Source organism: Coturnix japonica, chromosome 15 (genome assembly GCF_054131305.1).
Source record: "Coturnix japonica strain WE chromosome 15, WE-NBRP24, whole genome shotgun sequence".
In the NCBI taxonomy this organism is placed as follows: domain Eukaryota; kingdom Metazoa; phylum Chordata; class Aves; order Galliformes; family Phasianidae; genus Coturnix; species Coturnix japonica.
In genome coordinates this window covers 12,523,014-12,545,636 of record NC_140677.1, presented here as the reverse complement: position 1 = coordinate 12,545,636, position 22,623 = coordinate 12,523,014, and the positions used below count along the sequence as shown (strand labels likewise).

At 37.2% G+C, this 22,623-nt stretch overlaps 1 protein-coding gene across 24 annotated transcripts in view; it reads left to right on the top strand.

Annotated features, from left to right (window-relative positions):
• CACNA1D (calcium voltage-gated channel subunit alpha1 D) overlaps positions 1-22,623 on the top strand; it is a 167,501-nt gene that overhangs the window by 56,841 nt on the left and 88,037 nt on the right. The window lies entirely within an intron of this gene.

The following is a 22,623-nucleotide window of genomic DNA, read 5'->3' as shown; positions in this document are numbered from 1 at the left end:
CTAATATTCTTGATCAGACACTGCTATTTTGCTAAATATATGTCTTGTGAATAATAGAAAATGTCTGTGAAACCATTTATAGTTCTGTTGAGCCCCAGATATGTAAATATCCCTTGTGTGTCTGCTTCCTTTCGGATAAAGAAATGTTTCATCTGAAGAAACTTACGTGAAATAATTTTCCAATGGAATTTGTGGTTTGGTTTTTGTTCTTGGAAATTTTGGTGAGAATTTGATGATCCTTTTGTTCCTCAGCATGGCAGTTTGTTGGAGGAGATCTTCCAAAATGAAGCATCTTGGTCTGCAAGACTCTCAGCAGTGGCTGGATTGTGAGACTCATTAAGAACCTTTTATGCAGCATTCTAAAATTGCATTTCTGTGTAGCTGTGGAGTTACCTTACAGATATTCTTCCTATCTGTCCTCGTGGTTCCCAAAATTATGGTCTGATCTTCTTCTGTTTGACTGGACAGTTAACTAAATAAGTAAATAATGGTCTTCCGTTAGAGGAGGTGTGCCTGTCTCTCTCTACCTCTAGCAGACAGTGTCTAACCAGTTTCTTGGAGCACATGGTATTAAGTGGAGAGATTTATGATTCTGCTGTCATGTTTACTCCTAAACCTTAAGCACAAAATATCTTCCTAACTAGCCTAAGCCAAGGTCAAAACTAAATAATTCTGCCAAAAACTGGCCGTTGCTCACCAAACTGCTTCTGCCAAGTTTTTTTCAGTCCATAATGCATTATGAGTGGCCTGTGATGAGTGGGTTCTTCAGCAAAATTTCATTAACTTAATGTTCCACACATATTCTCATTTACTTCCAGAAGAGAAAACCATTATTTCAAACCTTGTTATCATGCATAACTCGTTATAAGTAGTGAAATTATTTATGTATGCAGTGAGACCTTTTAAAATATAGGGTATGATTCAGCCATTCTTGCATTAGAAGGATAGTACTTACTCAGCCTGTAATTCTCTTTGTTTGATTAGCTTTGTATTGATTATTAGCTGGTTATTGTAATGCTTGATCAGAATGACTCCACTTTTAATTAGCCTCCAAGGACATGATGTGACTCATCTTCATGCTGAACTATTTTTAGTAAATATTTATATTCTTACGCAGTACTGGAAGGAAATTCATCCATGCATGTTGATAGAGGAAACAGTAAGGCCCTGCTCTGGAGGTGTTATAAAGCGTAGACTAAATAGTGTTCCCACTTGATGGGCTTCTGTGAAATGAATAGGATTTTCTAGGTCAAATTATTTGTAAGCGTGATCAAGAACAGGAGAGTTGAACGTAAGGAATGAAGTCTAAGACGATATCAAATCAGAGTCTGGTTTAGGGTGCATGCGTGCCTTCTTGGTATGTGCACTTTCTTGGTATTACCATTGTCATTGTTTGTGACATGTACCAGGTATGAAATATTAGTTCAAGTCCTGCTACTTTTCTGCACGGCCTTGAGTGTGTAGGCTCTGGGTGCTTTTTCACAGCTTGGTCTTATACTGACTTCCAATATTATTAAGAGGGTGAGGCTTTATCTTTGTCATCATGCTGTAAATTAAAGGTTGTCTCCTTAAAAAGTAGTGGAAGAATATTCAACATGTACCTGCTGACTTCCATTCCGCTCAATTTATGAGCTTTTTTTCCTGTTTAAGATTTTGATCTCGGTATTGCCAAATAAGGTAGTAGCATTTGGAAATTGGAAGGAAGTCATACTGTAAAACATGCTCACAGAAATAGTAAAGTTGTCAGCAGCAGCAGCTTCTAAAATACATTCTTGTTAAATATTTTAGGATTCCATCATGTTCTCAATCATTTCCTTAGAAGGGACTGTGATCACAGTGGAAAATGTGTTACTTTTCTCTGAGCAAGCTGAAGTCTGTATTCAACAATAAGTAGTTGGAGGCTGGTGACCCCTTAAAATCCTGATGGTATTCTGGGTAGGAAAGTTATTCTGTGGATGTCAGGATGGAATTAAGCGTCCTGATGTGTGAGAGTAGAGGTCTGTGGGAGTGGAAGTGGCTTTACAGGTATAATTTCTGGAGACAGGTAATTTCCACATTTTTCTATAATTTTTCCATATTTTGTTGGGCAAATCCTTCTGTGATTTTATTGTTTCATTCCACCAAGCTGCCAGGTGTTCTGATCACACATGGGAGCCGATCTTTCTGGTCATTCATGCTTTGGCATGTTGATAAAAACCATTAGAAACATGATATTGCAGTGGTGAGAGGTCCTGAACTGATGCAAGTCTGTACACATTGAATTTTGTTTGATGTTTCAAATCCATGATGTGTAGTCATCTGTTTTAGTGAAAATCACTGCATTAAAGTTTATATTGGTTGTTTTTTTTTTAAGTAGCTATAGCAAGAAGAGCTTCATGACAGTGTGGTAAAGAGGAATAAAATAGAATTCACTACCCAAAGCATTTAGTACGATCTAAATCATACTATCTATTATACAATAGCTGTACTTTATTCCGCTCATTTGACATGAACATTGATACACCAGTATATGCAGTTCAAATTAACTTGGCTTTGTTTTTAAACTTCCCTTTTCTGTCTTGGCGTGAACCAAACAGTTCATAGAGGTGTTGCTTAGTCCAAAGAAATTCAGGAAATTCAACCAAGCTGCAAGTTATCACTCGTATACACACATAGACACACACACGTGTGTGTACATATATATGTGTGTGTATATATATATATATAAAAAACATATATATGTTTTGCATTGGAAATGTATGATTTAATCATCTGTTCTAGTGCTTCTTACAGCAGAATATTCATGTTCAGAATTTGTTTGGTGTAAGATTGTGCCTTATGTGTCACCTTTTATTTTTTAATACCTTTAGTGCAGTTGCATTTACTCTAGAGAAGTTTTAATGAATGTGAAACAAAGAGCTCTGTGTTTGGGGAAAGGGGAACTTTTGCTCAGTTCTATTGTGCACCAAAAGGTTGAATAAGATTGTTTCTACAAGGGACAGATACACCTGTAGGAGCAGAGACAGAGCCTGAGGGAGTTTTGAAGAGGACAAATACTTAAAAATACTGAGATTTCCTAAAAATACTGTTCTCTTTCCATCATCTGAAGTAGATTTTGTTTTTAAATGTAAAGCTTCTAATAATTCACTTCCCCTTGCGTTACTGAAACAAACTGGATCCTTCTCTGAAGTCCCAAGGCAAATCTTAATCTCTGACAGCAGTGTAGAAGTCTTTTTTTCTTTTCCTTTGAGTACTTGGCATTTCATTGCTATACAGTTGGTGCTAATCCAGTTTGTTCCCATTATGCATTAGATCACGTCGCTTTGCCTAGTGTGAATTAGTCTGTGAAATCATGGTAGACTTGCTCAGTTTTTCCAAACTTCATTCTGTGTGGGCTGACATAGTTGTTAACTGTATTCATTCTTTACATTTTGTTTTACAAGTCATCATTATATCCTTGCTTGTATCCTCTGTAACCTTAATGCGTCACCCTCACTTTTACATTCAACCATATGCTTATCTCATACCTGTCACTCATTCAATTTTTTAAAATGGTTTATTGTATATTGTTTATTTTAAGAATAACCTGATTCAGAAGATTTAAGGACATCTTACATCAAAACCTATGAATTATATGACTGAAGGAGTTCTCGATAGGCCGCGTGGCACTTGGACTGCATTACTATATTTTTTTTGTTCCAAATCCTAAACTTCTCTGACGCATTGATCCTACACATCTTAATGCTGGAAACTTAAGCTGTGTATATGAATTCTGACAAGATGTGAGGAGAAAAATTTAAACAAGAGATATAGAAAAGTACTGTCAGACTGTTGCAGTGCTATATTAGACACCCTGCATGCTGACCATCCCATTAATGCAGATGGGAAACCATTTGGCCATTTGGTCTCTTTCATCAGGGCCAAGGTAGAGACCAGTCAGAGCTTCTGACCCTGCCCTTCCATAAATGACGGGAAGGCTTGAGTATTCACTATAAATGCTTGCAGCCTGTTTCATGTGTTCTGGTTTTCTTCTGACAAGTTTACTTAGGATCTCAGCCAAGGAAGAGCAGAGAACATCAGAGATGTTTTGAAGGCAAACTGGAGTTATTAGCTGCAATTTATTAAAGGGGATGGCTTCATTCATAGGTGACTTTCTTTCCTCTGCATGGATTGAATGGCAATGCTTTTCCTCCTGAAGGAAAGCAGAAGCTTTTATTCACTGAGCTGAGTAGATCTGTTTTGTAGTCATAAAGTTAGATTAAAAACCGTCCTGAGCTGCTGGCAGTCGTAGTTTCAGTCTACTGAGAAGCAAAACCAGTCTATGCTTTTGTTTTATGAAGAACTGAGGACCAATATTTCTGCTTGGTTTTAAAGTTTCATTGCCTCTGTTGAACAGTTTTCTCTTCCACTGTTTGCGTAAGCATTGCCTTCACCCTCATTGGGGTCCTTTCCTGCATGCCTTATTCTGCAGAGAGGCTACAGGATGTACATAAAGCCACAGTAGTATTTAGAACAAGGAACTATGGGAAACCTAGCCTTTCAGGTCAAACTTCATTAAAACTAAACTGTTCAGTCTGGCTTAGAGGCTGGAAGTACTAATACAAATGCCATAGGCACATGGTGTGGCATTCTGAACTCACGTAAATCCACTTAGCTCTTTCAAGTTTGCTAAATCTTTTTTCAGCAGATCAGCTTTTCATTGACAGACTTCCTGCAGGTGTGGTCTCTTTGGCCTATTAGGTATTACGCTGGATTAGGGATCTTCTGACCTACTTCGGTTGTCAAAAACTTCTATAAACTCTATATTATGTGCTGTGAGTAATTGAAGAAATATGACGTTATGGACATGTATGATATGAATTGTAAGTTTTACTACTGGATAAACTAACCCATGCTGTGACCTTAGAGTCCCAGCCTTCAGACTCATTGCAGTTTTGAATTCTTTGAGCAGAAATTTAGGGGAATAATAGAATCATACAATCATATAATTGTTTGTGTTGGGAATGACCTTTGGAGGTCCTCTAGTCCAAGTCACCTGCATGAACAGGGGCACCTACAGTTCCATCAGATGCTCAGAACCTGCTCATGGTGTTGCTAAGTTGAAGTGAGCTGGCATAAAAATGTAAGAGCGCAGTGAGATATTTGTCAGATGATGTTATACTAATAGGTATTCTCTTGCAAGTTAACTTTAAATGGTAAATGTCTTTCGTATCAGATGAACAGAATAGCTGCTTGCTTACATCTTACGTGTGAAGTTTGTACAACACTGATCATACTGGTATCTGATCATCTGCATTTGTTATAGAAAGTGAATTTATTGTTTCAGGCAGACTGCACTTTATCTACAAAAAGACGCCATCCTAACAGGCTTCATGGGAGCTGTCTGATGTTTCATTGTGAGCCTCAAGTACATCATTTGCTCTGTCTGCTTAGGACTTAATCTGGTTGGGCAAGAGACTGAAGACAGATATTGAGCTAATTTCAATAAAATTGATACAGTGATATTTTTCAAGTGGGCACGGTATAAGGACAATAGGATTCCTCAGGGCAGTCTGCTCTATAAAATGTAATATGTATTATAATATGCAAATATTACTAATATTTGTCAACTAGAAAATATACACAGTTCAGTCAAGGGAAGAGTTGGTGTGTATTAGCTTTTTTTTGCTGTTGAAGTTAAGCAGTTTATCTGGCTATTTATGATATGGCCACACACATGCTAGGAGCTGCTCTGAGTGAACTAGTTCACTGTATTGTAGGCAACAGAAGAATATTCCAAGAATCCACTTTAAATCACTGTGAAACTAAACAGTCTGAACAAGTGATTGGTGCATGGAAGTTTATATCCTGTTATAACTTGCTTTTCAGCTTTGTTTTAAAGTTTATAAGTCTTCTGCTGATCTTTTCTTACACAAACTTTGTTCACACGGGCCAGATTCTTGCCTTTAATTTGCAGTGCTTAGTTTCATCGCTGCTCTCTATATGCTAGAGATAGGAGGAGAGTTTGTATTCTCCTCATGGTTCTTAGGTGCTGGAATAGAGAGCCTAACCAGCCAGCAAGCTGTAATTTATCACACTATTTTATTTTGAGCCAGTGTGAGGTTTTATTGTGCTGTCAAACTGCCTAGCTGTCATAGCTGGTATGCAATGCAGTCAGAGGGTTTATTAGAGAATAGAAAGGGGAGATGTAAAGTTAGCTAGCTTGGGAGCAAAGAACATTTCTGGAGACAGTTCATGTTGGCTCTGTGAAGTTGTGGGTGGTGCTTTTCAGCAGTGACACCAGAGACAGTGGGACACCTTTGCAGGTGCTGATGTTTACAAGCACACCATGCAGGCTGTTGCTCATTGCTGGTGAACTTGCACAGCTAACAGTGGAGACTGTTGGAAAAGTAATGTTTTGTAGCTGAGATTTTTGCTCTATCAAGTACTATTATTGTGTTCTTTGTGTCTGTAATTTCAGTGGAAATAAATAGTAGTCATTACTTTCAGAGCAACCTACATGTGATTAAAGTTTTGCAGTAGTTTAGAGGTAGAATATCTGTTGTTCTAGACAATCTGAAATAATAAAGAGCAAAGCGAATGGAAAGTCTGTCCTCTGTAGTTGGGAGCAAACACAGTCAGTAATGTTAGAAAGGCAGGAGAATGCAGGGCATTTAAGTCAATATGGTGCATTTTCTTTCCTTGCTGCACTTACAGCTTACTTTCCATGGATTTTTTTTCCTCAAATTTGTGAATTTCACACGCTGGGTGGTAGGAAAGCTTGGTATCAGTTACTGTCTTCAAGGCAGCACAGCGTATCTAATGAATTTCAGTGCTAATGTTGTTCCATTGCTGCAGTAATGTTTTGCTGCCTAACTTCAGGCTTTACCTGACTTGCACTTTCTCAGGTCTTGCAACAAAGTGTTGTATGCAGCCAGCAGCTGGCGCGGGGCTGCAGGTTTGGGTCTGGAAAATGCTCTGGGTTACCTGGCAGCTTAGCTGTGTTATCCTATATTGGGCTTTTCTTGAGATCCATGGGGTTTTCTATAGGGGAGAATGGATGGCACCTGAACGTTGCTCTTCGGCAGATAATGCGACTTGATAATGTGTGTTTGCACTGAGCTTTCTTATGTAATGAACTGAAACCTAACTGAGCCATAAAACAGGGAGTCCTGCAGTGTTCTCAGTTGTTAGAGCTGAGGTTGTATTTTCAATAACCTATAGTCTAATTTTCAAATTATCTTCTCTTGGTTTGGTGAAGTAGTATCAGCGTGGCCCTGTTTGTAGTGCTTTTATAATCTTTTGGGAAAGCGAGCTATAATAAAAGGATGCACTCAGTAGACAGAAAAACCACAAATGACAGCATTTAAAATGTCTGTATCAGTATCTAGTACAGAAAATGTAATAGAATAATCCTGCCTTTTTACAGAAATGTGGAATTTTTCAATAATTCTGGGGGCTGATTGCCTGGCCAACTTCTTTGTGCTTTTCTTATTGCTGCCACAGACTCTAAGTGACAACAATGTTACTGGAGTATCTGATCTAGCCATATTTTGCAACAGCAGTAAAAAAGCTTTGCATTTGTCCAACATCTCTCATCCAAACAAAGCATTATTGCTACCAAGTGTCGCTGGATGCTTTCCAAGATCTGGATTCAATCCTCCTCCTTTTGACTTACAAGAAGCTGTTGTCTAACTCCAGACGTGATGTCTACACAACAGTGCAGACATCATCAAGGCTTATGTAACATGGGAAAAGAGCTTCAGGCAAAGTGAACGGAATAATCCTTTTCTAAGAAAATTCACATATGCTTTAAGGACACCCACATGAGGACTCCCACAGGTGAAGCATTTGTGAAGCTCTGTATGTTTGTGTAGAGAGGAAAAATGGTTGGGGTGCTCTAACAGAAATATAAACCTGTTGTTTCACAAATAATAGGGTAAGAAATATTGATTGAATGTGACTGAAAATACTAGTGCTGGTTCTTTGGTAGAGTTCAGTTGGGGACAATTTTAGCAAGGATTTGAAGGCAGGCAGCTTAGAGGTATTCACTGAAATAGAGACGTGTAAATAAATGTATGTTTTTAAATTACGTAACAGATTTATGTGCATACTCTGAACTGTCAAAATTCCTTTCTGATAGAGGGAAAATTCATCCTCCTCTTGTGGATCAATTAATTCCGATAAGCAGGTGCAGAGGAAAGCTAATAGGATGATTTTGGAAGGAAGAGTGAACTGTAACAGCTTGACATTTTTCAGTTGAGAAAATTGAAGAATGAGAGAGAGTTTCATTGGGGGGAAAATGAGGGAGAGAGAAAAGCTGCTTAAGCTGAACTATAACGTCAGCTCAAGAACAGTTGGCTATCTACTGGCTGTGAGTAAAGTTATATTAGAGAGTAGAGAGCTTTCTAAATTCCAGAGGGGTGAGCTACAGGAGTGAACATCCAGAAGGAGTGAAGAGGGCTTGTCTGGAGGATTGGGCCCCCAAAGTGGGACAACTTAACATAGCTAAATGCTGCCAGCCATGCTGGGAGAGAGTTCAGTGAAGGATCAAGAAATTAAGTAGAAGACAGACAAAATTGATGAGTTTACTTATATGTTAATAAAGTATCTCTTGATCCACCCTAAAATCTAATAAGGTACTAGACTACTTATTTTCTTTTTTACTATTACTGTACAAAAATAATGCAAACATATAAAATACTAAGTTGTAATACTAATATTAATTACTAAGGACTATTTACTGATGATGGCTTTGCTTCTCAGCAGACCCTTAGGAACTGGTGAATACTGGCTTGCTGAATTACCCAGAGTACTAAGCTACTAAATCACCTGGTTCAAATAGCTGTAGTCTCTTCAATAATACAAAGTTTTTTATTGTCCAAATTCATTTTTTACTTCTTGGCTGAAAATTAATAAAACAATAAGGATGGTCTTTGTAAAGTAAAAATCTATCTATCTATATGTGTATTATGTACTAATGAGACAGTAATGGCACTGATTTGTTGGAATATATAGATGTTTCTCCAAAAGTAATGCCTCCTATGGATTTCCACAACTGATACAAAGAGCACAATAGCACCATTTGAGAGAGCAGATTCTCAGCTACAAAATGCTGTTTTTCAGCATAGTCACCACCATTAGCTGCTTACACCTTACTAAAATTAAATGACATTATCATATTGCTTGGAGTTTCTGCTCCAGTGAAATATATCAAATACTGTAAAACAAACAGAAAACCCCCTTAAAAATAGCAACAGAAGCCCACCAAGTGGTACTGTAAAATGTTATCTAGTCATTGTTAATGAATAGCAAATACTGGAGGGAAAAAGGTTCTTTATTATATTTTCAGCTATTTACCATGTGCTGTTACAAAAACAAAACAGAAAAATGAAGGTTATTTTGTGGTCAACAAGCACATCCTAGTATTTTCAGTGCATTTCTGCATGCCATTCTTCTTTGGCATCTTTAACAGTTTAACTCTGTTCCCAGGATAAATTAAGTGCGCAGATTAAAAGCTTGTCACTGTCTGTAAACTGTATTAATTATACATGGAGTACACATAGTCTGTGCTTTCAAGAGCTTTTTCCAATCATGTAGCACTGTCAAATGGGAAACTGAAAGTTTAGTCTCATGTGCTGTAAAAAAGGAAGTGAGTAGTTAATATTTCAGAAAGGAAATGGTATCATAATGTAAATATTGGGATTGAACAGTGTAAAGGTGCTGATCTCAGACATGCTTGATACAGATTTTAACATTCAAAACTGAATGTGTTGTTTACTGTGTGACCTTAGGATTCCAAAATTGTACCGTCTTTCATTAGTACTAAAAGGTTAATGCATGCAGTTCACTTGGCATGGCTGTGTAGTATCTTAATTATTGCTTTTGAACATGGTATGTATATGTGATTTAGGGACTGTTTATGCCCCCAGAATGCACAGATCTTACATTGTAATTTTCAGAAATCTGAAGGGTTTTAAGACTGATATAATTGCATTTATTATGTACTGCTGTACGGGGTGACTCCGTTAACGTACAAGACACAATTTGTTGCTTATTTTTCTAAACAAACAAAAAATCTAAACAAACAAAAAGCTCCTCTTCAAACCAAATGGCAACCCGCCCTCCTCCCAGAAAACATCAAGAAGTTCAGATGTCTAAAAAGAATGTGAGCTAAGCCATGTAATATGGCTGAATTTCCCTGAAGGAAGAGGAAGGTGTCAGTTACGATTAATGTGAACAACATTTATGGCCCTCGAGATGTGACCTCTCGTTACAGTAAATGTGACAGCATGAATTACTTTCAATTGCGGTGAACTACATTCAGCTGCATTAGTTCTGACACACCTCAGTAGGAGATTGCTGCTTTGATAGCTAGAAAAAAAACAGCAAAACTTTTGAGTGCAAATGTGTACATCACTTAAACAAAACCACTAGAGTTTGGCGGTGATGTATCACTGCCTCAGGTTTTACACGCTTCTGTTACATCATTTGTTATTTTCATTGCCTTGGGTGCTGGTGAATATGAGAACTACCTTTTTAATATGGCATGTATAATAAATGCAAATGCTAAAAATTATGAAGGAAAAAGAATTAGATTAAATATCCTTCTCTTTTTCTTTTTTTTTTTTTTTCAATCGCAGCCTTCACCTTTACTTGGAGTTTTAAGTAAGATTTTCTGTCTATCAGCACATCCCATTTAGTATCGCATAACTCATTTAAAATATTTTAATATTTAAAATTAATAAAATTATCAAGTCAATCTTGAAAACTAAAGATATCACTACAGAATACATCTCATTGCATGGAAACAGTTGTTATAATGTCACCACGTTTTTCTTCAAGGTTTAATTATCATGCTTCAGTTTATACCTCTAAGCTTTCACAGAAAATAAAAGATGCCCTAGGCTGAAGTCAACCTTTCACTTTTGCTACAGAGGAGATGCCATCTATTTCACGCTGTGCTAAGTATTCCATCGAAACATGAGTAAAACAATGCCTTTGGCAATTCATAAGTTAGAAATAACACTGAGCTAAAGAAATAGCTTTAATTAAGGCATTTTGTTCCAGTTTGAGGACTTGATCTTGCAGAGTATTGGGTGTCTTTTCTGCAAAGATGAAGACCCTCAACTCTTTCCAAATTGAAGGCATGAGTTTTTGTGGCAGTATTAGATGCCAAAAAAACTTGCAATGTAAAATTGCCCATTAGAAAAAGAGATTACAAAATGGCATTTGCCTATACTAAAGTGAGTCTGATTTAATGTCATACTGAGCAAATTTGTCTTCCTCCCATGTTAACTGTTTGAAACCCCAGGTTTTCCAATGAAGACACTGGACATTGTACAATGTATTACTGGATCATGAAAATACTTTTAAACGTGTCAGATAGCTATTTCTAAGATCAATGTGTAGTATAACATTATTTCTATAGCCCAGCATTTCTCTAGGCCATTAAGATGCAAATATTTGTATCTTAGTTGTTTTGCTTACTAAAACTCAAAATAATTATAAAATTTTAAGTGCTTTCCCTAAATCCCTGAAGCAGCTGGAGTTCTAACATTATCAGTTCAGCTTTTCTGACTGTAGAATGCCCTTACTTAGACACTCAGCTCATGAGAGGTAATAAAGTTTTTTATTATATGCTTGTATGACAGAAGAAATTACTGCTGTGATAATGTTTTTCCCCTGTTCTGTGCACTTCAGTACGGGAGAGGAAACATGAAAGACTTAGAGTAGGTGGAAAAAAAAAACGTACCAAAAATGATTTTGTGGCACAGACTTGATGTTCTACCTGCACAAAGAATGTATGTCACTTTTGGGGTTAACTGGTCACACCCCAGGCTTAGAAGTTCTTTGTTTCATCTGTAGGTGACAAGCAGTATTAATAATTCAGTAGTTCTCTTGCTTGATTTGATGCCTGGTAGTGTTTCGCGCCATCAAACCTAACAGAAGCTTTAGAACATCAAACTTTTAGCAACAGTTCAAGACAGCCTCCTATGCACAGGTGTCATGTGCCTAATTATCGGTATGTTGAAGCTGGTGTATTCTTAAAACAAGTAACCAACTCCTTCTAATTTTCTTTCTTCTGTTTTCATGTAATTAATTATCACTTGAATCAACTAATAGTAATGCATAGACTTTGATTTTTTGGATGTAGGCACCACCTACCAATTCTTCTCTCTCCTCAGCAAAATGGCAGTTTGGATGGAGTCACAATATGTGAGCCATGTAGGCTGAGTCGTTCCTAGAACCATCAGGTTCTGTCATATAGATATAAACACATAATGTCTAATATGAATTTATGAGCATGATTCAATAGAATGTATGAGATTAAATTAGCTGAGCTTAGAGGGATTTCCTAATGGAAGCATTTTTATTTTTATACGTACTGAAGTACAAGCAAAATGTGGAACATACAGGATTGACTGCACATTATCATCTTGAGCAAATGGGTCTTGTTGGATTTCTGTGTGTAGAACTCTATTAATAGGAATCACAGTTCAGTTAAGACAGTAGGTTTCCCTCACCTACTTGGGAGTGGTTTTGGCAGATGTAAATGCAGTTCTCTAGGAGTGAAAAGTTGAGAACTTTTCAGAAGGGAAATGAACAGTTCTTGTTCCATGTAGTTACTTTTGAGACCACAACTGTAAATATGTGTCAGGGATGGCAGGAAGCTGCAGGGTCTGTGACACTTTACATCAGGTGGAGAAGAAGCAAGTGTTGGTATATTCAAACACTTGTATAGTGACAGTGAACAGGAAACCATGTCAGAGTTGTTCCTAATGTATTGTTACAGACAGTGAGTTCTCTGGAAATCAAAACTGATCTCCAAAATAAGGAAAAAAAAGAGGAAAAAAGAGAAAAGACTTAGATGGAATTTAGATGAGAATAATAAAAACCAGAACATAATCTTCCTGGTAAAGACTGTTCTGTGTGGATAAGTGGAAAATGAAATAAGAAACTCAAAACCTAAATACATCTCCTGGGTTGCCAAATGACACAGGAAAGAAAGGAAGGAGTTCTTTAGATATAACCTTGAAATTGCCGGGATACTCTTAGAAGTGTTTGAGATTTTCTGAGTGCTGCTTACTGCCTTTAATATTAAGAATAGCTAGGTGATTAAAAAAACAAATAAGCATAGTCATCTGCAGAATCTGGAGCTGTAATTGCAGCAGCAACTGGAGAGGCATTAACTAATGTTAGTAGCATTCCAAAGGAAAGAAAGAAAACTGATTCATCTGTAGAGAAGAAAGAAATTTGGCTTCAGGGCAGGCAGATGTGTGTTTTCCTTTCTATCAGAAGTTGAAGGTTTTTATCAGTAAGGTTTGATCTGTAGATCACAGAAATGATGTAATTATTTTATACCAAGTCCAATGTACTGCCTTTGGATAGTTTAAAAAGAATATATGGGATCTATTAAATCAGAAATCTTTCTTATATGGATTGAAAGGTGAATTACATAATGAATGAAGAACAAATAAAGACTTCTTTCAACTTTACTCAATTTCTTTCAGTTGAGTTTTTTACTGCGTTGAGTACTCCTGGTATTTCAGCAATGACTGTAGGTAACATTCCTGGTGTTCACATCTTTCTAAAGTAGTACACTTATTGTTTTTTTCTGTGAAACAGTTTTCTATCAAGACATACAGGTTAAAATAAAGAGCAAGTCTGAGCATAGAGCCATTTACCTAAATGAATTTTCAGAGGAGTGGACCAATAGCCCTACCTGATCAAGGCTGAAATGCAAATGTGTACGTCTCTCTGATCTTGTCCATGAACTGAGCTGAGTACAAATTGATGACTTTGTTCTGTTTTGGTTTTCTTTTTTTTTCTTTTTTTTTTCTTTCTTTTTTTTTTCTTTTTCCTAGGAGCTCCCTAATGTATACAGGAAACTATTCCACATCATAACTCTTTTCCTTGTGCTCTACACCTGCAAAGAACACACAGCCTACTTTTTTGTTACTTAGAGAGCAGTATTATGGTAGAAGATGGCAATTCTCCTATCAACCATATTATTTCTAGAAATCTGTATTTTCTTGATTATGAAGCAGCCAGAACAATCTGACCCTCACAAGTATGATGCATTAAAAATATGCAGTTCTTGTGTTCACTGAACGTTCTGTTCCAGTTGAAAGAATTATAGAGGTCTCTCCTTTCTTTGTTATCCAAATACTTAATTACTTGCCACACAAAATGGGAATTGCCCTGCCTAGTGTTGCTGCGGGAAAATACCATTTTGTTCAGAAACAATTTGTTCAGCAAACTGAGACAATCAAGGGTAAAGTTGTACTTACACATTGTCGTGGGTGTTGTAGATCATTCATCTGTCAGTTTGGATATATTTCTTTTTGTTCTTCATGTCTTTGTTCTGGACAGTGTCTGCAAGGACTATTCTGTGCTGCCCTCTCCTATAGTTAAAAGTTTTATTAGCATTGTTGCTGTTGACATTTTTACAGTTAGATTTCCAATGTTCAGGCATTCTGTTTGCAGTGAAGCTTGCCATGTTATTTACCTGCCATATTCCTCAGTATACAAGTGCCATATCCACATTATTTGTTGCATTCACTATGTTCTGTATGAAACTCTAGAGGATGTCTGATGTTAGTAAACATTAAATAAGAAACAAAACCAAAATACATGTTTCTTATCAAATTTCTTAACAGTATTATCCCAGTATCCTGGGATAATAATCCTGGAGTACTTTCTAACTTATTTTCTAATAATACTTTGATTCTGTGGTATCTCCTGCTTTATTCCTCCACTCAATTTCAAGAAATGCAGAGAAAAGGATAAAGAAAAAAAAATGCATTTTGTGGACGGAGATCCGTGAAGGTCCCTGAAGATTCTTTTTGGGGAATCTGCATGTAGGTTTAGGCTCCATCCGGATATCATGGGGATTTGGGGTTTAGATACAATATTTGAAATTTAAGTCATCTTCCTTCAAAGTTCATTTAAAAAAAATAACATCCTACTGTTTGCTTATGAAAAAAAACCTCAAGTTATTTGCTTTTTTAATTTTCCAGGTAAGATAAATAAAGGTATTAGCAGTAAGTCACATACTTGTTGAAGTGCATTTGGGAAGAACTGCTTTCCCATTGTGAAAATTAGGGAAGGGAAGAGACCATTAGAGACAATAAGCAAGTAGAGTTGGTTGAAGACAGCGTGGTGTGCGACATTTTTTTGGTAGTCGTTAGTTTATTTCAGCATCGGGAATGAGTTAGAAAAATACTCTAGCAATGGAACCATTATAGTTTACATTGATTTAATTAGTGTTTTTATTACTCACCTTTCCCTTTTTTTTTTTGTTTTTGTTTTTTTTTTTTTGAACATTCTGGTACTTCTCTATTGAAGAAAAATGAGTTAAGCATAAAGCAAATGGGCTTGTGACTACTCTCAGAACGTTTGACTGAGTGCATCTGTATTCTCTTCTATATCTTTACTTCACTGATACTCCTTACTTCGCTTATTTTCTTGAATATCATCAATTAAATAAGAGGACAGCAGAAATACACTCAAGTAATTTGGATTGTATTCCAGTTATATGCTTTATTGCTTGCTTGGCCTGCTTTCCCTTGTGCATTTCAGATTCTTTGGAACATCGTGTTCAATTTTCAGTTGGAGTTTGGGGTTGAATCTTCCACATAGCTACTTATTAGCAGCTTTGCAGCTTGCAATTTACATCTTATCACAATATAGTTATTGCTAAGTGATTGTTTCAAGTCCCCAAATGCTGTACACAGAACAACTCAAATTTTCTTTTTCAGCATTAAATGCTTTTTTTACTCAGGAGATCTTTTTTTGATAATGTTTCAGTAGATGGTAAATTGGTGGGTCCATTGGATTTAGTCACTCATGAGCAGTTTTATGAAGTCATGCCATTTACCTTGTTCCTTTGGAACAAAACAGATAAGAAAAACTGTATTTACAAGGTTATGTAAAGGAGTAGCAATGATGTGTAGTAACATACGTACAGAATGAACAGCAATTTTGTACAGATTATACAAAAATAGTGTGGGCCTACCCAGATGCCTGATGTCAGTAGGAAAATTTGTCAACTGTCTTCATTTTTCTGACTGTACTTCAGATAGTTTATAAAACTGAGGTGTGTAACTCTGTCTCTGTAATTCCACAAGTTAAAGTGGAAAAAACATGATTGAATGTGTGAGAAGTGATCATACTCAAGAGTGAAACACAGATTTACAGCGCATTTAGGGGAAGTGACTACAGGAAATAATGGAAAAAAAGTAATCAGTGTTAAACAGGATCTGTTTAGTCATCTATCTGTGTCTGCCAGAGTCTGTCAGCTGAAAGCATGGGCATTTGTGCTACCCAAAACTGTCTTTGAAAAATCGAGATAATATCTTGGTGACTTACTCAAATGATGCTTCAAATGACATTGGTCAAAAAGGGAGTTGAAGAAACTTACATTTGAACTTAAGTATACTTCGGATTACACATCTATTTTCTTCACCTGCTGTACCCAGTATTTCTGTGATGTCCTATTACAAATTCTTTTCTTACAAGCATGAGATTAGAGAGGGGAACTTCTAATTGTGACTGTACCAAAAGATGGTGAATTCTCAGTTCAGAGGAGATGAAACGTTTTGTGTTCTCTTTGGAAACAGTGCCGTTGCTGTGAGTGAGATTTGTCATTTGACAGTGGTATTAGGAACAGGAGCCCCTTCAGATTTATATAAAACTGGTTTAAAAATGCTTACAGTGCAGCAACTACTTACTGTCAGCAGTACCTCCTAAATATAGAGTTTGCATTTGGTATTGGCTCTTAAATATCAACCTTGCCATCAGATGTATCAGCAGTAAAAGCCTCAAACCACGTGGATCTCTGGTGTTGTGATGGTGTCCTGAGGTCTGTTTAAATCCTTATACTTCTGAGATGAGGTAATGGGTGTCCTGTGAGCAATTTATAGTCAGGCACCATTGCTGTTCACACAGAAACATGAAATGGTCCTCTGTAAATGGAGCACCATGTGCCCTTGGAAACAACACCTACTGGATCCTCTCTGTATTAAAGAGGTGTAATTATGGGTAATTAATTACATTTTCTGAAGTTTTTTTTTTAATTGCTGCTGAACTCCTCTGTCGAAGTAGAAGCTGTACTTAAAAGAGTTTGAATTCAGACCTCTGACATGAAAGTATTGTCTTAAGAAATTCTGAACAGTTACTTTTATGCCATCTTATAAATGCTCTGTTTTCCTTGTAGCAGAATTTGGAAAAATGGCTGTTTCTCAAAAGCATGAATGGCTTTGTGTGCTGTCAAGTTATCGATTGCACAGCATAATTAACAGCACATTGATTATTAATCCCCAGATAAAGAAAAAATATAAAGTCAAAGCATCTGGCTCTCTATATGGCTGAACTGCAGAACACTGAGTAGAGTGACTTTACTTAAATTCAGTCAATTAATCTGATAAGATTTTATTCTGATAGATGCATGTTACTGTGTATGCAAAAATGTTTCCAATATTAAGACGTTATGAAAGTTTCAATGTCCAGGGAATAGGAATTAACGTGAGAAATCTCTTAATTACGTAAAGTGATACGTTTACATTTTTGCAAACCACTGACTTTATTTCTAAGCAGTTTTCTTGTGAGATGTCTTAAGTTCTGTGCTGAGTTTCAGCGTGTCGTGTTAAAATATGTAGCAGTAGCTTTGCCTGTTTCTTTTGGAGATTCTGAAAATATGAAGATAATAAATTATGACTAATGTACACCATCTGGCAGGGGTGGGAAAAAAAATTCTTCCTGAGCAACAGGGTTTCTGCTGGGCTGATTTACTTAAAATAAAAAAGCAAACACATTTCTTTGCTGAGAAAATGTTCCAACAACTTCCCTGAAACTCGGTGGATATGGGTAGTCTTTATTTTGTACTAAATGATCGATCTTAGCGTGGAGCTTGTTGGCCACTTGTGTGACAAGAAGGACAATGGAACTTATCAGTGTTGTTACTGCACCATGAATTCTTAAAAAGATTACTGAGTCTTAGTGGATTTGAGCATCCTTAACAAAAGTGTGAGACAGCTTGCGGTAAAAGAGTGAGGGCCTGGTTCTGTGTGGAAGCAAATCTGTGAACGAGCTACTGTTAATCTGTGCAGCATCACAGATCCTTAGAAACAGCCAGATTTTGCTGCTTCCTGTCATCTTGAGATTTACAGCTATCAGTTTTTAATCTGCTACTTTTGTGATGCTATATAGAATAAATGCCATAGTAGACATTCATAACTATATATCATTTTTAATTTAATCTGTATGGTTTCTAGGATGGAATTGGTCTTTTCAATAACAGTGTTCTTCAGGGACTCAGGCATATGTATGTCCTTATTTAAATTCAGTTGTCCTATGTCTTAGCATTCTTACTTCCATTTTTGAAGGAATAAATTACTCATTTAAAGATCCCAAATAATATGAATAAAATAGAAATGTGCATGGATGTTTCCTTAGTATAGAGAAAAATAGGAAATGCGTTCCTCTTTTAAAACTGCAACCTTCTGTCTGGATCCTTAAATTATCACTCGCTGCCTTAGTTCTGCATAGCAAAACTACTCCTTCCACCCTTCCAGTAATGCTGAAAATGGGATGGTTAAACTTTATTCATTCTTGGTTAATGCTCGCTTAAGATCTGAGCATGCCCGGTGAGACATGGCCATAGATGAGTGTAGGCTGCAGAGAAAGGATTGATGTCCCTAGAGATGGGCAGAAGGTTACAGGAATGCAAGGAGGGACTGCCAGTACCTTCCTGAGGGTGAGCAGGTTGTCAGCTTTGTGTTAGAACATCTGTTGGCTGCCCACCTACTGAAAAACAGAGTGTAAGGAAAGCACAGCCCGTACTTTGGGTACTGTTGTTAAATGCTGGGCCAAATGACTCCTCTGGCCACTGTGGAAGATCTAAAATGTATTTAAAAAAAGAAGAAGGAAAGAAAGAGTGAGTGTGCAAGAGTGTGGAGTGTAAGAATTATTTGAAATAGATTAAAATAATAGAAATATGAACTGGGAAGAACTTCTGGGGATTGTCTAGAACTTCAGTTCCTAGCAGGATAGTTGCCACCGTGCAGTTGTATAGCTGAATCTTCAGAACTTCTTGCCTTGAAGCCACCTGTTCAGATGTTACATTGCCCTATTGGTAGAGAAGTCTTTCTTCCAAACTTGGATCTTTTGGCTCTTTTCCCCTGTTTTACCATCTGCTGCTACTTTCTATTTGGCTTAATCATCTTTGTAACTCCCCTTCAAGTAGTTATTGTACACTGTTAAATATTTATTAGCCTTCTTTTTGATGGAGAGAAGATCTTTCCTTCACTTGCACTTTATCAATGTTCTTTTTGAGCATGACTATAGTAGCTGCACAGCCTCAGCACCGTATAGAGGTGAGATAGTAATTTCCCACAGTTTGCTGGCCGTGCTAAGGAATTCCTAATGCAGCTTAGTATACAATTTGTCTTATTTAAAATCAGCACATTTAGCTTGGCTCTCAGTGTGATTTTCAGGTTCTTTCTCAACCTGTCTTGATGTGTGGGATTATTCAACCCAAGGTACAGAGCTTTACATTTCTCCTGTCTGAAATTCATGAGGTTTCTCTTGGCCCAGCTGTCAATGTTTCTTAAAGTCCTTCTACTTTGACATACTGAGCCTTCTCAGATTGCTTCATGCTCTGTAATTCAGAATGCTCTGAGTTGCAGAACTCACCCTGCTGTGCTGCAGTGGACATCCTGTTGCCTTGATCCCCACTGGTTTAGCATTATGTGGAGCTATCTTGTGAATTTAGGGTACGGAGTGCCAGTGTGTATTTATTTCTCATTCTTTCTTTTTGTGTTAGGGTTGTGTATCCTGTTTCTAACACTTCTCCCCATTCTGTATACATTGCGTGAGATTGATGTAGGAAATCTGAAACAGTAAAACCAAAATGAGTAACAATGAAAACTTAACATAATGCCTCATAAAAGCAAATTTACCAGCTGTGTTATTACCCATCCAGAGTTCTGGCTTGCTTTGTAATAGCCATTCTAATGCCTGTCTTCTTTTTAATTAATGCCAACTGATACTGGTCTTCAGTGGGCCAGTACCCAGTGCTTATCTTTGTCACACACTGCGTGTATTTTTTTAATGGAATCATAGAATCATTAAGGTTGGTAGAGACCACTAAGATCTTCTATTCCAACCATCAGCTCATCCCCACAATGCCCACTAAACCACGTCTTTCAACTTACAGCATTTTTCTAGAAGGCGGCAGGATAGGAGGAGTAGGATCTTACTATATTTATTGTATTTATATCATTCTTTTCAGTCTTGCTTGAGAGGTACAACTTCACTATAATTGCACTGAAAATGTGATACCGTTTTTCTCCCTGATCTGTTAACCAGAAGTAAAAAGCTCATAACAGAGTTATCTCCACTGGAGTTAAAAAATTTGCTTGCTCTAGATAATATATTTCTTGAATAAGATGTTTGCAGTACTGATTAAGAAATAGGAAACAACTCTGCTTCCATAGGAAGGAAAGAAAATCAACAGGAACAAGACCAATGTATTTTAAAAGATGGGAGTTAAGTAGGAAGACAGAGTTAGATGTGAGCTGTAGCATTCAAATGAATGGCAGGAGTATGTAACATAACTATCAAGCACACTGGGACGAGGGATGGTGCCAAGCCCAAATAGCTGTAGAGCATTAAAACTTCCTGTGAAGATGAGCAGAAGGGAGCAAAGTTGCTTTTTAGAAATGAGTCTGATAGGTTTATTATGGGATTATATTACATCTTTGCCTGTAGTAACATCTCAGTGGGCATAATGGCCCAGAAATCTAATCATAGAATGGTTTGAGTTGGAAAGGACCTTAAACACCTAGATCATCACCCTCCTGCTGTGGGCTGGTTGCCACCCACCAGGTCAAACTGCCAAGGGCCCCATATAACCTGGCCTTGGGGCATCCACAACTGGTACTGGCAACCTGTGCCAATGCTTCTCCACTGCCTGAATAAAAAATTTCGTGATGTCTAACCTAACTTTCTCCTCTTTTAGTTTATAACCATTTCCCCTTGTCTTATCACTATCAGCTTGTGTAAAAAGTCCCCCTCCTGTTCGTGAGCTCCCTTCAAGTGCTGGAAGGCCACCATGAGATCTCTGGGGATCCTTTTCTTGTCCCAGCTAAACAAACCCACCTCCCTCAACTTATTTTTCATAGGAGAAGTGCTCCAGCCCTCCAGTCAACTTCCTCTGGCCCACTCTGACATCTCCACATGCTTCTTGTGCTGGGGGACCTTCACCTGGTTATAGTGTGGTGTGGTCTCATGAGGGCAGAATAGAGGGTAACAGTCCCCTCTCTGCCTGCTGCCACCCCTCCGTTGATGTGGACCAGGATACTCTTGACCTTCTGGGCTGCAAGAACACACTGCTGGCTTATTTCAAGACAGACCCCCTTTCCTTTTCCTTTCATGTTAACGAGTTGTTGTTATTTGCATATATGAAGGCTCCTCTCTTTTGTTTCAAGTTTTCTTTTACTATTTTGGCTACTGATATGTATTTTGCCTACAGCAAATGCCAACCTAATATTTTTGCCTTCCTTGTGTTGTCTTAAATTATTTATCTTTCTATACCCTAGTTAGAGACTTGTATATAGAGAGACCGAAATAGATGTTATTGTGGAATGTATACATGGTAGTGCTTGACTGGATTACAGAATTTTGGCAGTATGGTTCTCAGGTGCACTCATAATCTGTATTATTGTTACTTTTGTTGTGCTCTCTGATCAAAGAAATATAATGGCTATTCTTTCACAAAGCATTTATACCTTTCTGACATCACTTGAATCTCTTTACTGTGTAATCGTCCCAGTTTATCAGTGAAAAATTAGAAAGTGGAAGAGACAATACTGTAATTGGTGTTGGCAAAAATAGCAGGGGAATATGGTGGGGATAAGAAGGATGTCCATCATTGTCACTGGGGCAGAAAAACTCATGCAAAACAAGGTAGCTGAGGAGAAGCTGCCTTGGGTGAAGCTCTGTAATCCTTGTTTTCTGACTGTAATCTTTACTGAGCAATTACAGTCTGTATAATTAACGCTGCGTATGATAACAGCTAACAACATCCGTAAGTGCCTGAAGAAGTTTTAAAAAAAATGAATCATTCTGTGTCTTGTATTCATAGCTGCAATGTTTGCATAATGTCAGATAACAAAGCAAGTATTATACAAAGCAATAGAATGATTTCTGAGGGTAAAAAGAATAAACGTGTTAATTGATCTGTTCTGATAGCTGCGATTTTTACAAATCAAATGTGATATTAGGAGACAAAGAAGAAGACACAATTATCAATTACCTATGAAAAGAAATTCAACTTTTATGTTGGTTTAAAATATGAATTTTGGCAAAATGAAGATATAGTGTAGTAATAGTGCTTTGTAAAAAGTACTTAACCTCGAATTGGAGCTTCAATGGTACATGATGGTATACAAAAATAACATTTCTTCAAGCATATTAGGATGACTTAACGCAGATCTTACGATATGCAAGGAAGAATAAATCAATATAAACTTCCATGTCATGATGACTGTGGAATTAAATTATGATCACACTCATAATTTTTCAAAGGTCATTAGTGCATTATGACACTGTCTCAAACTCCTTTGATAGAATTCTGTGTGTTGTAATTTAAGGCTACTG